This window comes from Apis florea, unplaced genomic scaffold (assembly GCF_048593485.1).
Source record: "Apis florea isolate Af1SG1 unplaced genomic scaffold, ASM4859348v1 contig_2492_pilon, whole genome shotgun sequence".
Classification (NCBI taxonomy): Eukaryota; Metazoa; Arthropoda; class Insecta; order Hymenoptera; family Apidae; genus Apis; species Apis florea.
In genome coordinates this window covers 4,197,243-4,209,424 of record NW_028256593.1, presented here as the reverse complement: position 1 = coordinate 4,209,424, position 12,182 = coordinate 4,197,243, and the positions used below count along the sequence as shown (strand labels likewise).

Genomic DNA, 12,182 nt, shown 5'->3' with positions numbered 1-12,182 from the left:
TATGTATATTCCAAACAGGGATACGATTTAATAACGATATTTAATAATTAATTTGAGGCAATGGAAAAAGAAGAAAAATTAAATTGAAAATAAATTTAAAAAGAGAGAGAGAGAGAGAGACTTTTAATTGCTGGGATTTCTTTATGCAATAAGTAATAAAGAATTAGTATCAAATTATTAATAATTTTTTTCGAACCATCTTTACGCGATCTGTTTTTCTCTAAGAATTTCAAGAAGCGTGAATGAGGATACTTTCAAATTCCTTCAAAATCTATCCCCTTTTCTTAATTCTCATTGATTCTTATTATTCATTGAATCGACCGTATCGAAAGAGTTAAAAATAATTACGGGAAAAATTTCGCGGATAAAGTGAGATAATCTGAATTTTTTCACGATGAAAAATGAGATGGAATGAGGAATGAGGAAAAAAACTCACTTTAATGGAAAGCTCAATAGCGGTTGTATCGCGAGCTGGATTTCCATATTCGATTCGGATTGCACGATTTTAAGGGCCGGCTTAAATTATTTCACATAAGCCCCCGCGCTGCGTTCACAGCGAATTTGTCATAAGCCAACGTAAATTCGATGTAAAATCAAGATATACGTTTCGCGTTTCAGTAAATGGATCACATGATAATATCGTATTCGTGGTATAAACATACGAACGAAAATCCACGATGTCGAAAGATCGGCAATGGCGATAAAAGTGGTTTCGATCCGAATTCGCACCCGATTTAAATAAAAATTCCTTAAATAAATCCTCTGGAATCAAATTATTATCGAGTTATATGTGATATATCGTGTCTCTGACATCTTCTTAAAAAAAAATTAGAAAAACCGATTTTTCTTCGATATTCTTTCGAATATTTCACGGAATTTTTTTGATCCATATTACTTTAATTGATTCATCGATCGAGGAGTTCCGCGATGAATGACAAGAAACAACGGATACATATTTTTAATTTTCGAAAAGTGTCAAAAATCGATGAATTTCGACCGATTTGATAGCGATTCGAGGGCGAGCTGGAACATTATCCAAACAACGAATAACCTAAATAAGTAACACGTACTCTCTTTTCACGTACCAACCTCCCGAAGCGAACTCTCCTCCGCTTTATTCTCGAAAATTGCTCGAGTAAAGCGAGCAGGAATCTCGTTCAAATAATAATCCAGGCAAAAATTAATTCGTATAAAGACGGGTTCGCCGTACAGCGGAAACATTTCTGCGAAACGGAGCCAGTTTCGCGATCATTTCCGGCTAGTGCTCGGCCACTGTGCTCGCGCGTGTATGAAGAATTGTATTTAAAATTCATTTCCCCCTTAACGGCAGTTTAATCAAACCCTCTCCTTTGTCTTCCACCCATTAAATTATGCTTTTTCCCTTCTTCCCCGACCGTGCGAAATAACGAGTTGTGTGTAAAGGTAGCCAGGGGCTGGACGGGGATCAAAATATTTCGTTGGATGGAAATAAATAAAGCCGCGATGGGGTTCAAACAGAGCTATCCATTTCAGGGGGATCGACCGCTTTCTAAATCACTTTTATCTCTAATTTCAAAAATAATTTCTGACTGTTGTCCTCGGCAACGGAACTTGCCTTGAGGGGAGATGGAAAAAATTTTAATTCGTCGCTTCGTACCCTTCTCTTCTTGTACCCGGAATAGAGACGTTAATGTCTATGCTTTCTGGCATTTTTGTTGGATCGTATAACGAAATGTTCGACGAAGAGGATCAATTCATAAGTGTACGCATAGTATTATTATTAAATAAATAAAGAAGAAATAGGTTTTTAGAGACGATGATGATGATAATAATAATAAATGATTAAAACGTTTATAAACGTTTTAAGTTTCAACGAACTGAAATTTATATTAAAATATTTATAATATTGTAATCAATAACGCGATTTAGAAGAAAAACTCACCACTTGTAACACTACACTCTAGTTTTCCTCAGATGTTTAGTTTTCCTCCCTGAAATCACCGCATTGTAAACTGGCAAATCCTGCAACATAAAAAAAAAAAAAATTTGTCAACTGCGTAATCATCAATTTAAGAATATTCGCGACAACAATATGATCGCTAAACGAAAATCTCGCTCGTATCTTACGCGCTTCGAAATCTAAGAAAGTAGCTCTAACATCGGACCAGCACGTTCCTTCGATAGCTACAGCGATATTATATTTACGTATACACTTTCAATTTCCTGTATGAAATGATAAGGATAAATGTGATTACCCATGTTTCCCGGTTGTACTCGTATTTTGTTGCGATACTGCATCACGAAATTGATACAAAACAGTGTTGAAAAATAATATGCGAATAAATTTAAAGTTTATTACGAACAAAAGTTTCAATTTTCAATCCTGAACATATATTATTTAATTTTCCCAATGTATATTGACTAGAAAGTGAAACGGGGTCCACATGCACGGACAGTCTACTCCACGATGTACGCACGAACGGGGTCTACATGCACGGACAGATCATAAATGAATACAACGTAACATACGACCGCATATATCTTCGTATATATTTTAACGCTCGAAACAAATGTATATATTTTAAATATTCAGAGTTTGAACAGTTCCATCGATTTCTTTCTACCAACTACTAACTTTTCCACGTGTGTTAGTAAGATTTATCGAGTCTTGTGTGTATATTGTTTCCGATAGGCGTTGTATCATGTAGTACGACTGTTCGCCTCAACCAGATATCAGGCGAAACACACCGACACAAATACGCGCGTGCAAACACGGTATCGCGTCGAATCTTGCTAGCTCGAGGATGTTCTGAAAGAAAACGGGAAAATCTTGTGGACATTCGTGCACAAGGGCCAAGGATCGACATATGCTCGCGAAAAACTGTGAGCCGAGCAGCAAGAGAAGCATGAACCTCGTCGATCCTTGCACGTAATATCTGCAGTTTGCCGATCCGCGAACAAATTTGCCTCCGTCCATTCGCGCGAAACTCTTTCTTCCTGATCCTGATCCACACCTTCTGTCGACACTGTGGCACCGAATTGTGTTTAGATTCGATCTAAAATATCGGTCAAGAAAACGATTGAAGGGAAAGAAATTACTTTGTCGAGGGAATTCTTTCTCTGGAATTCTGTTTCGAGAGATTTAAGTATGAATACTCTCTCTCGAATATTCATTTATCAACGATGCTTTTACACTATATCCAAGAACTCGAAATTACAAAATCATAATTACGGGTTAAACTATCTGATCAAAATTTGGGGGGAACAATCGGTTAAACAAACAAAATTGAATTACTAATTATCTGTTTAACGTCCGCACAAATGGCACAAAAGCAATCACTCGAAATACTAATATGTAATAGTGATATAAATTACTTTTATCGAGCGAATTTCCAACGAAATGAACATCGCACGCGATAGAGAATAATATCAAGCGAATAACAGAGGACGAATTCGAAATGATGAAAATTGACAATTTAATCCTTCCCAGGTTATTCCCAAACTATCTTTCATCGTTCGAACCTATCGGTCAACCATCACGCACACACGCATGCACATAATGTTCTCGTTAAAATATTTGAAATGAAATATTTTAATAAATCTACTAATTATTATCTTTTTATCCCTATTTCCAACCCGAAATATATTCATTCGACCAACCAAAGAATTTTCGAATGGAAATATAAAAACGATGTCGATATGCGATGATATCGTTATCACTCAACAACGAAATGACAATAGATCGTTGAACCTTTTCCAGCGTGCGTTTTTCATCCTCCCCCCCTCCCCCCCCTCCCAAGTTTCACATCCGTTCGCTGCCAAATTAATTCGTCATATTAGAAAGGTCGCATAAACGCGTTGCGTATATACCACTGAAAGCATAACGATGTAACGGGAAACCATTTAATCTTTCGCGGTCAAATATGTTCCTCTCTCGTCGGCCGCGCGTTTCGTTGATCTACATTAATTTGAAATATTAAAACGTCGCTGGGGCGAAAGTGGCGCTGCGGTCATCGTTAAATATGACAAAGCTCTACCCACGGCCATTTAAACGCTTCACGCTTGGGATATATTCGCGTATATTGCTCTTTTTGTCCTACGATTTTGATTTAATTGGAAACGTTGGAACAACGCTTGCATTCAACCGGTTTTTCCTTCTTTTTTTTTAACGAACGAACGAACGAATAACGACGAAACAACAAGCTTCTTTTCGTTATTTACGAATATTGAGATGACGTTGCATCAAAGTTTGAATTGGACGAAATTAAACTTTTTTTTTCAACGAGATCCGTTCTTCGAAACTCGGGGCACACATTTTTCGTCGATGTTGAATTTTGGCCGATTTATTAGCGCGATACGAAGAAGAATTGGAAAGGAGAAAGAGAAAGAGAGAGAGAGAGAGAGAGAGTTATTCGTGAGAATTATTGTTTGTCCATAGTTTATTCGAACAGCTTCGAGTAAAAGTATAATGTCGATTCGTAAGAGATTCATAGTGGTGAACAATTGGTCCCAAGGAACCAGTACAGGCAGAGAAATCGCCCTCCTAGGAGGCGATCCTTTAAACGTAGAATGCATCGTGAAAGGAGGACAAACCTGGCATTGGATCGATCCTATAAAAGTCGATCGACGGAAGAGGAAGAATGTTTGAAAATTGAAATCTAATAATTTAATCCCCTTTTTTTTCTCTTCTTCTTTATTCTTTCCCATTCTTTCGAGGAACCGGAACGTAAAATCTCGTATGGTAGAAATAAGAAGAGGGGGGGGGGGGGGAAATGTAATTTTAAACAGGAAATTTGAGATTCGTTTCACTTTATAAATATTTTACCTTGGATGTTTGTACTTAACTTTTCCACGTTTTATATTTACATTTCATACACTGAAATTTCCTATAAATGTATAAATATCGATAATCTATTTACAAAAAGTGACGTAGAAAATAAATTTCGAATCGGTATTCATCGTACCGAGTTATCCCAGAGATTCGTAATCGAATTCAGAAGAAAAAGGAAAAGAAAAATTGAAATCACCAATTATCCATTCCCAAACATTTTTCTTCGTACAGTTCTTTCAATTTGAACGAACAATTTGTTTAAATTCGTGTCCCTCGTTTTCGCAAGTTTCAATATAAGTCTTGTTTCAACTTGACCAAGCACGCAACATCGTCAACAGAGGATCAGAAACGTTACGAGGTTTCCAAACAATCCAATATTACTTTGTACCTGCTTATTGCCGGTGTACTTAGCTTTATCATTGTGCACCTCCATTGTCCCTCCCCCCCCCCTCCATCACCCCCGCAAGCAATCCATTCGCCCCGGTAATTAGTTCTTAGCTCTTCCATTGGAATGGAAAACTGTAATCAATCGTGCTTTTGTTTCTTGCGAGCAAAAGGAAATTCCGGTTACAAAGGGTTAACAATACGGCCAATTGTGGACATATTGTACATTTCAAAAGTATGATTCACTACTAGCTTTCCCAAAGGAACGCATAAAGGCGCAAACAAACAACTCGTTCTAACGAGCGAATGTAACAACACCGGCCAAAGGACAATCTGTTCTCCTCAATCTGCAACAAGAATTCCAATTAAACTACTCCCTAATATATCTACAAGGACAGTTCATTATTAGAAACTTGGCATCGTTTTGTTATTAATTTTCCATCGTTTTGTTATTCATTCATAATTTTATTTCTCTATAATATTCCTAATACTCGTGACAGCAGAAGTTGGACGTATCTCCTTTTCCCCGATCGCAACCACCGTGATAACGCGCAGTCTAGACGTATTCAATAACATTCACGAAGCATCATACGTAGGGAATTACCAATGTGTATTCACCGTTTCCTCGAACCCCTGCGAGGAGAACCTGGCCTGTCCACACCGGGCCGGCGTTCTCGAGACGGCGGCTGCTTTCAAGGCCGATTTCATGCGACGACGATTTAAGATCCCCATCCCTGGTTCCTGGCCGATCTTGCGCTCCTCCTTTCGCGCACAAACCCATCGAGATTACCGCGAACAGAAAAGAGGCTCGACCGAAGCTCGACTCAGGACACGACTACGGTTTTTCTCTCTCGATGACCGAGCATCGATCCCTTCCCATCTCACCCTCTCCTCTTATTCCTCTCTGCAGCCTTTCCCCGTCCGATAGCTCGGTTATCGATGCTAAGTTCCCCGCGCACGATGATACTTGCCTCGTCAGAAAGGGTTTAAGAGAGGACGGATCTTGCGTGAAATCTCTCTTACTTCAAATTTCCATCGAATACGTGCTTGTCGTTCTTCAGAATTCGGTAGAATTGTTGGTAAATGATCGCTCGGATAATTCAATTGCTTCGATTCAAATCTTTATTATCTTCTTCTAAATTTTCATCGAATCAGGAATATCCATAGTTGTCGTTCATTGAAATTTATCATTGAAACTATTATCATTCAGAATTTCAATGGAATTGTTGCTAAATGATTGATCAGATAGTTCAATTGCTTCGATTCATTCGATTCAAATCTTTATTATCTCACGTGAAATTTCCTCTTCTAAATTTCCACGAACATCCATATATGTCGTTTATTGAGATTCAACTATTGTGAAAATCATTATCGTTCAGAATTCGATGGAATTGTTGCTAAATGATTTCTCTATTGCTCAGAGTTCAATTCAAATTTTTATTATCTTTTTCTAAATTTTCATCGATTCACAAACATCCATACTTGTCGTTCATTAAAATTCAGTCTATCGTTCATTAAAATTCAAAATCGTTATCATTCAGAATTCGATGGAATTGTTGCTAAATGATTGCTCTATTTCTTAGAGTTCAATTGCTTCGATTCAAATCTTTATTATCTCACGTGGAACTTCTAAATTTCCATCGAATCACGAACATACTTGTCGTTCAATGAAATTCAGCTATTGTGAAAATTATTCAGAATTATTCAGAATTCTGAATTATTATTCAGAATTTCAGTGGAATTGTTGTTAAATGATTGCTCTATTGCTCAGAGTTCAATTGATTCAAATCTTTATTATCTCACGTGAAACTTCTTCTTCTAAATTTCCATGAACATCCATATATGTCGTTCATTGAGATTCAACTATTGTAAAAATCATTATCATTCAGAATTCGATGGAATTGTTGCTAAATGATTGCTCTATTTCTTAGAGTTCAATTCGAGCTTCGATTCGAATCTTTATTATCTTCTAAATTTTCTTCATTCAATCATCCATACTTATCCATTGAAATTCAATTTATCGTTAAAACTATTATCAGAATTCCGTGGAATTGTTGCTAAATGATTGCTCTATTATTCAAATAGTTCAATTGCTTCGATGCAAATCTTTATCATTCAAGACTCGATCACTTGCCGCATTAACATTTCTATTCGGTTCTAAACTCGATCATTCGTGATAAATATTCACTCCGCATTTCCCGTTTCGAAAATATCATAAATATCGTGGCACACGATATTCTCATCGTGTGTCGGATACTTTACAAGCCTCGAGACTCGATGAGGGTGACCTCTTCTCTCCTGGCTTCCCTCCCCCTATTTCCACCGTTTTTCTTGCCTCGTTCACCAAGATATATAGACGGCCACTAAACTTCTGTCCTGGCCATCAATTTCACTGCATGAGGATCGTGGTGGCCACCTCTCTTTCTCTCTATCTCTCTCTTTCTCTCTGCCTCACGTGTTAGACCAGGCCTGCTCGTTTGGCCAAATGCCTGAAGGCCCGATCTTTTTGTCCACGACAACTGTGAGCGGTTGCTATCTGTAGGCCGGCCGGCTAGCCGCCCTCCAACGGTCATCGGTCAGACCCGCCTCATGGGGACCATTTCCACGATCCTGAGAGCGAAGGACAAGACGGGCGACGGTGTATCACGGTGACCGGTGAAATTGAATAGGAAGATCTTCGCTTCGATCAAGCGGAATTTAGGTCTCTTTAGGCTTGATGGCGCGATTTCGCTGCCCTGTTTCGTTCGAATCGAGGATTGATGCGAAGTAATTCGGTATTAGAAAGCGAGGCAAGTTCTTGAGTGATTCATGGGCTTAGAACGTCCTTAGTATCCTCCTAGTATCGGTGAGTGGAAATGGAAAGTAAAGTAACATTTGAAATTACTTTTTTCCACGTTTCTACTTATCGTCAGTTTTATTATCAATAAATTTCATTCTAATTTCAACGAACCATGAAACGAAGAAGAAAATCAACTGGCCAGCTTTCGTGCATTCCACAGATTCTCATAAATTGTACAGATACTACTTGCTCAAATATCACCACGAATTTAAGCCATTTTTAGAAAGAAAAAAGCTTCGATAGACATGCATATATAAACTAACAGCCCCGTTTGCAAGTGAAGAGTATCCCAGTGATATCTGTTGCCATGAAAGGAAAGAAAGTCTGGAAGCGAACAAGAGTCAATAGTGTCGTTTTCACGCATTCTAATTTCAACGAAACGAAAAAGAAAACTCTCGTAAATTGCACAGATACTCTTGCTCAAATATCACCACGAATTTAAGCCATTTTTTAGCCAACTAACAGTTCCGTTTGCAGGTAGAAAGAGTATTTATCGCAATGATATCTGTTGCCATGAAAGGAAGGAAAGTCTGAAAGCAAGCAAGGGTCAATAGTGTCGTTTTCACGCATTTACCGTTCTGTTCTGGTGAAGCGGACGATACGTATTCATTAACTGGGCAGACGCGTATTAATACGTTTCACGTGTGCAATTCTTATGGGAAATCGTGGCGCATGGTCGCCGGGAGAATTAGCGATGACTTGTTTGCCGCGGGGATAAACTCAGCCGAATTTCACCGTGGCCTGACGCATAATCACATTATGTAAAATATATCGCGCCGCTTAATGAGCCGAAATATTTGTTCAAAATAAAATAATTTCGGGTTCATTTAACCCGTTCGCCGACCAGTGTCGCGCGTCGAGGTTAACACGGATAATTATAACGTTTTCATCGCGGATGATGTGTTCATAAAGTGGACAACTTTTTTTTTTTCTTTTTTTTTGGGAAGATTCCCAGAGAAATGAAATTGTAACGAGTGGATATGGACGGTTAAACGGTGTGATGGAATTGTTATTAATTATTTTTTTTTTTTTTTTTAGAATCAGAGAGGAAAGAGAGATATTCGTAAATTTCGTATTTTTCAGAATTGATGATTTTAACAGTGGTAAAATATACTTTTCCATTTTTTTTTTTTTTTTTTTGATTCGGATTAATAGATATTAAAAATCGGTAGGAATCGAGATTATCTGCGAATTTATTGAATCGTTTTAAGCTTCTTTATTGGATATTTTTATAAATGTGTTTGTAACGATCAATCCGTCTCTTTCAATCCGTTTCGATAATTTTATGATAATTAAATTGTCACGAGAGAGATTATACCATGTTATATTTCGAACGCCAAGTTTAAACATCGACGCGATTTTCGATGAAAGAAAATATGATACCAAAGTATCCGTGTAAAATTTAATAATCAAATGATTCATTCGTATTCATTCGATCACCGATAAATTCACTTAATCGCATCCGCGCGCAGACCAATCTATTTTTAACGATCAAAGTAAAACAAATATCACGTCTCTGTTAATTAACCATTTCCCAAAGTTTATCTAAACGTTCACGCTTCAAAAATCATACTTGCCCTATCGATTTAATCTTAACGCTATCTTTTAAATTCCAAATAACTTGAAACTCAATACAATCTAATAAATAAATTAATTAAATCTTCGTAAAGATCGTTATTTAATAATAAAAAAGATTATCAAATCGAGATACAATTAAAAGAAGAATCCTTAAAGTTAAATTAACCTTCCTAATTCCAAACAAATTCAAAACTCGATACAATCTAACCCAAATTAAACAAATTCTTCGTTATTTAATAATTAAAAAAGACCATCTATCGAGACACAATCAAAAGAAGAATCCTTCGTTTAAACTAACCAAATTGAAAACAAATCTTCGTAAAGATCGTCATTTAACAATAAATAATTTAATAAAACCGAGCATATTCGTTTAAAGACCTATCCCGAAACTGGCGAAAGAACATTTCATCGAACTGTTCGCCTCCTCCTGCTTCACTGAGTTAAAGAGCAACCATAAAAGCTAACCTCTTTACACGGGCACGTTTCGCGCGACTTGGACAGTGAAGAACCTTTTATCTTGTTCGACGTAACCACCACCACCACCAGCAGGGGGTTACGAGTCTTTCCATCGGGGGTCTGCGGACATTTCCAAGATAAACCGGACGCTGGAGGGTCGTACCTTCGACTGGTGGCCTACGTGTCGACATACACAGTGTCTTTGGGCCTGGGAAGAGGGATTTACGAGCGCGCGGAAGCCACGGAGATCGAAAACGGGGGAGGAAATATCCGGCGGGGCAGCTACGTCTAATGCATGGCCTAACGAAAGGGGCTGTCCCATCGGGGTTCCAGAGTATTGGGGGTGGTTTTAAAGAACCAACTCGACGTTCCATGCCCAGTTACGTGTTACGACGTCGTGTTTTGTCCGTTATTCATTCAGAATTTCCGGTTATGTCTCTGGGAGAATTTGTTTGGATCGAGGACTTGGAGATTTTGATGAATAATCGAGAGGCCTGACTCGTCTTTCCTTGGATAAATCGCTCTAATCGAACAATCGAATATCCCTGCTTCTGACAGTTATACGAAACACCGAGAGGTATTCGAGAGAGATTGATGAATCGTAAGTGCACCACGCGACCCAATTCCAATGGCTTGGCTCAATTTTGGGATCGGTAAACAATAACAAAATTCCAGTCAATCGCGAATCGATCATATCCCATCCGATTTCTCAAAGGTCTCTTTTGCACTTGGAACAACGGATAATCTCTTTGTCCTAAGAAAGAATAAAAAATATCTCTCCTAATTTCGAATTAAATCTAACCTAACCTAGAAAAAAATATATTCCAAACTTACCGAGCTTTTTTAATCATCCATTCGCCCATAGTTTATCCTGTTACAACTCTCGAGAGATCTTGTACAAATCTTGCGGCGAGTCGACGAAAGGAAAAGAGAGAGAGAGAGGAGGAGAAAAAAACGGGGGAGAAGAGGCGTATGAAAATTCAATAGGACCGATTCGAGTGGAGGTTGGAGGAAGTTGGCTGGCGGAGGTGTCGAAGCGTGAGCACCGGCAGCTTGTCGACTTGTAGAGCAGCCGGTCGGATGAAGATCGATCGAGAAACGAGCGTGGCGTCGTTTCAAGGATGAAGGAGGAGAGGGAAGAAGGGAAGGGAAGTCGACGGTTTGGATGCCTGCGTAGCGAGGAAGAAGAAGAAGCGGGGCGGAGGGGTGGTTGGTGTTAGAGGTGGCGGAACACCGCGTCTTAATAGCGCTCCCGGTGGCGTCCCGGCGTGGAAAAGGGAGATGGCGTTATGGAGGGGGGAGGGGTGGAATCCAGGCAGCCCGGTCACGCCAATATTACTTACCACCACGGGAGAAACGATAACTTAATTGATGCACGAACGACGACGTTACCACTCGTCGTCGCCGTCACGCGGAGCGGCTGTGAATTTTCATGGAGCTATTTTATTTGTTCGTGCGATGCTTCGCCAATTTTCTGGTTGAGAATGTCTCCGGATATTTTCGGGGATCCTTTTCTTTTTCTTTTTTTTTTTTCTTCCTCGCCTAGTAAAGCAAAGGGGCCAACTTTTAACTCTCGAAATTAATTATTAATATCGTTGATGTCGATTTGTTTTTTTCTTTTACTCTTTGAAACTGGACAATTTTTATAGACGGAGAATATATAGGCGATCGTTTCCTCGTCTTTCGCGCGCGGACTCTAAGAAACGAACTGGTCGATACTTTTTTTTTTTTTTTTAGAAAATATTTATATTTATACCAAAGTTAGAAAAATATACGAATCGAGGATCCTACACCTGCAAAGAAATTAGATGAGATGATAATCCGTGACGGATTATCAAAAAGATCGCTTTGAAGTTACGTGTCGTGGAATCGGGGAGCGCACTGATCGAGGACTGTGTTATCGATCTGATGGGATCATTTTTAAAGGACTTTCTCGTGGGCCAAACGGTTGGAACGGATGCAAGATTAGCATTATTGACCGAAACACGTTGCCAGCACGCTGGCTGGCTTCATGATTTCGAATTTCCACTCCGCGGAAGACGCATCGTCGCCGGGAGAGTTCGCGCGTTCACTGGAACACGAATAATGCTGTCTCGACAGGCGACGATAAATTGC

The 12,182-nt window shown here is 38.9% G+C and overlaps 1 protein-coding gene across 6 annotated transcripts in view; it reads right to left on the bottom strand.

Annotated features, from left to right (window-relative positions):
* Positions 1-12,182, bottom strand: part of LOC100870268 (uncharacterized) — a 400,411-nt gene that overhangs the window by 180,536 nt on the left and 207,693 nt on the right. For all 6 annotated transcript variants that reach the window (XM_086906262.1, XM_086906261.1, XM_086906264.1 and 3 more), the window contains one exon: positions 1,922-2,001. The gene's annotated coding sequence lies outside the window, so the exon portion shown is untranslated. The remainder of the gene's footprint in view (positions 1-1,921; positions 2,002-12,182) is intronic.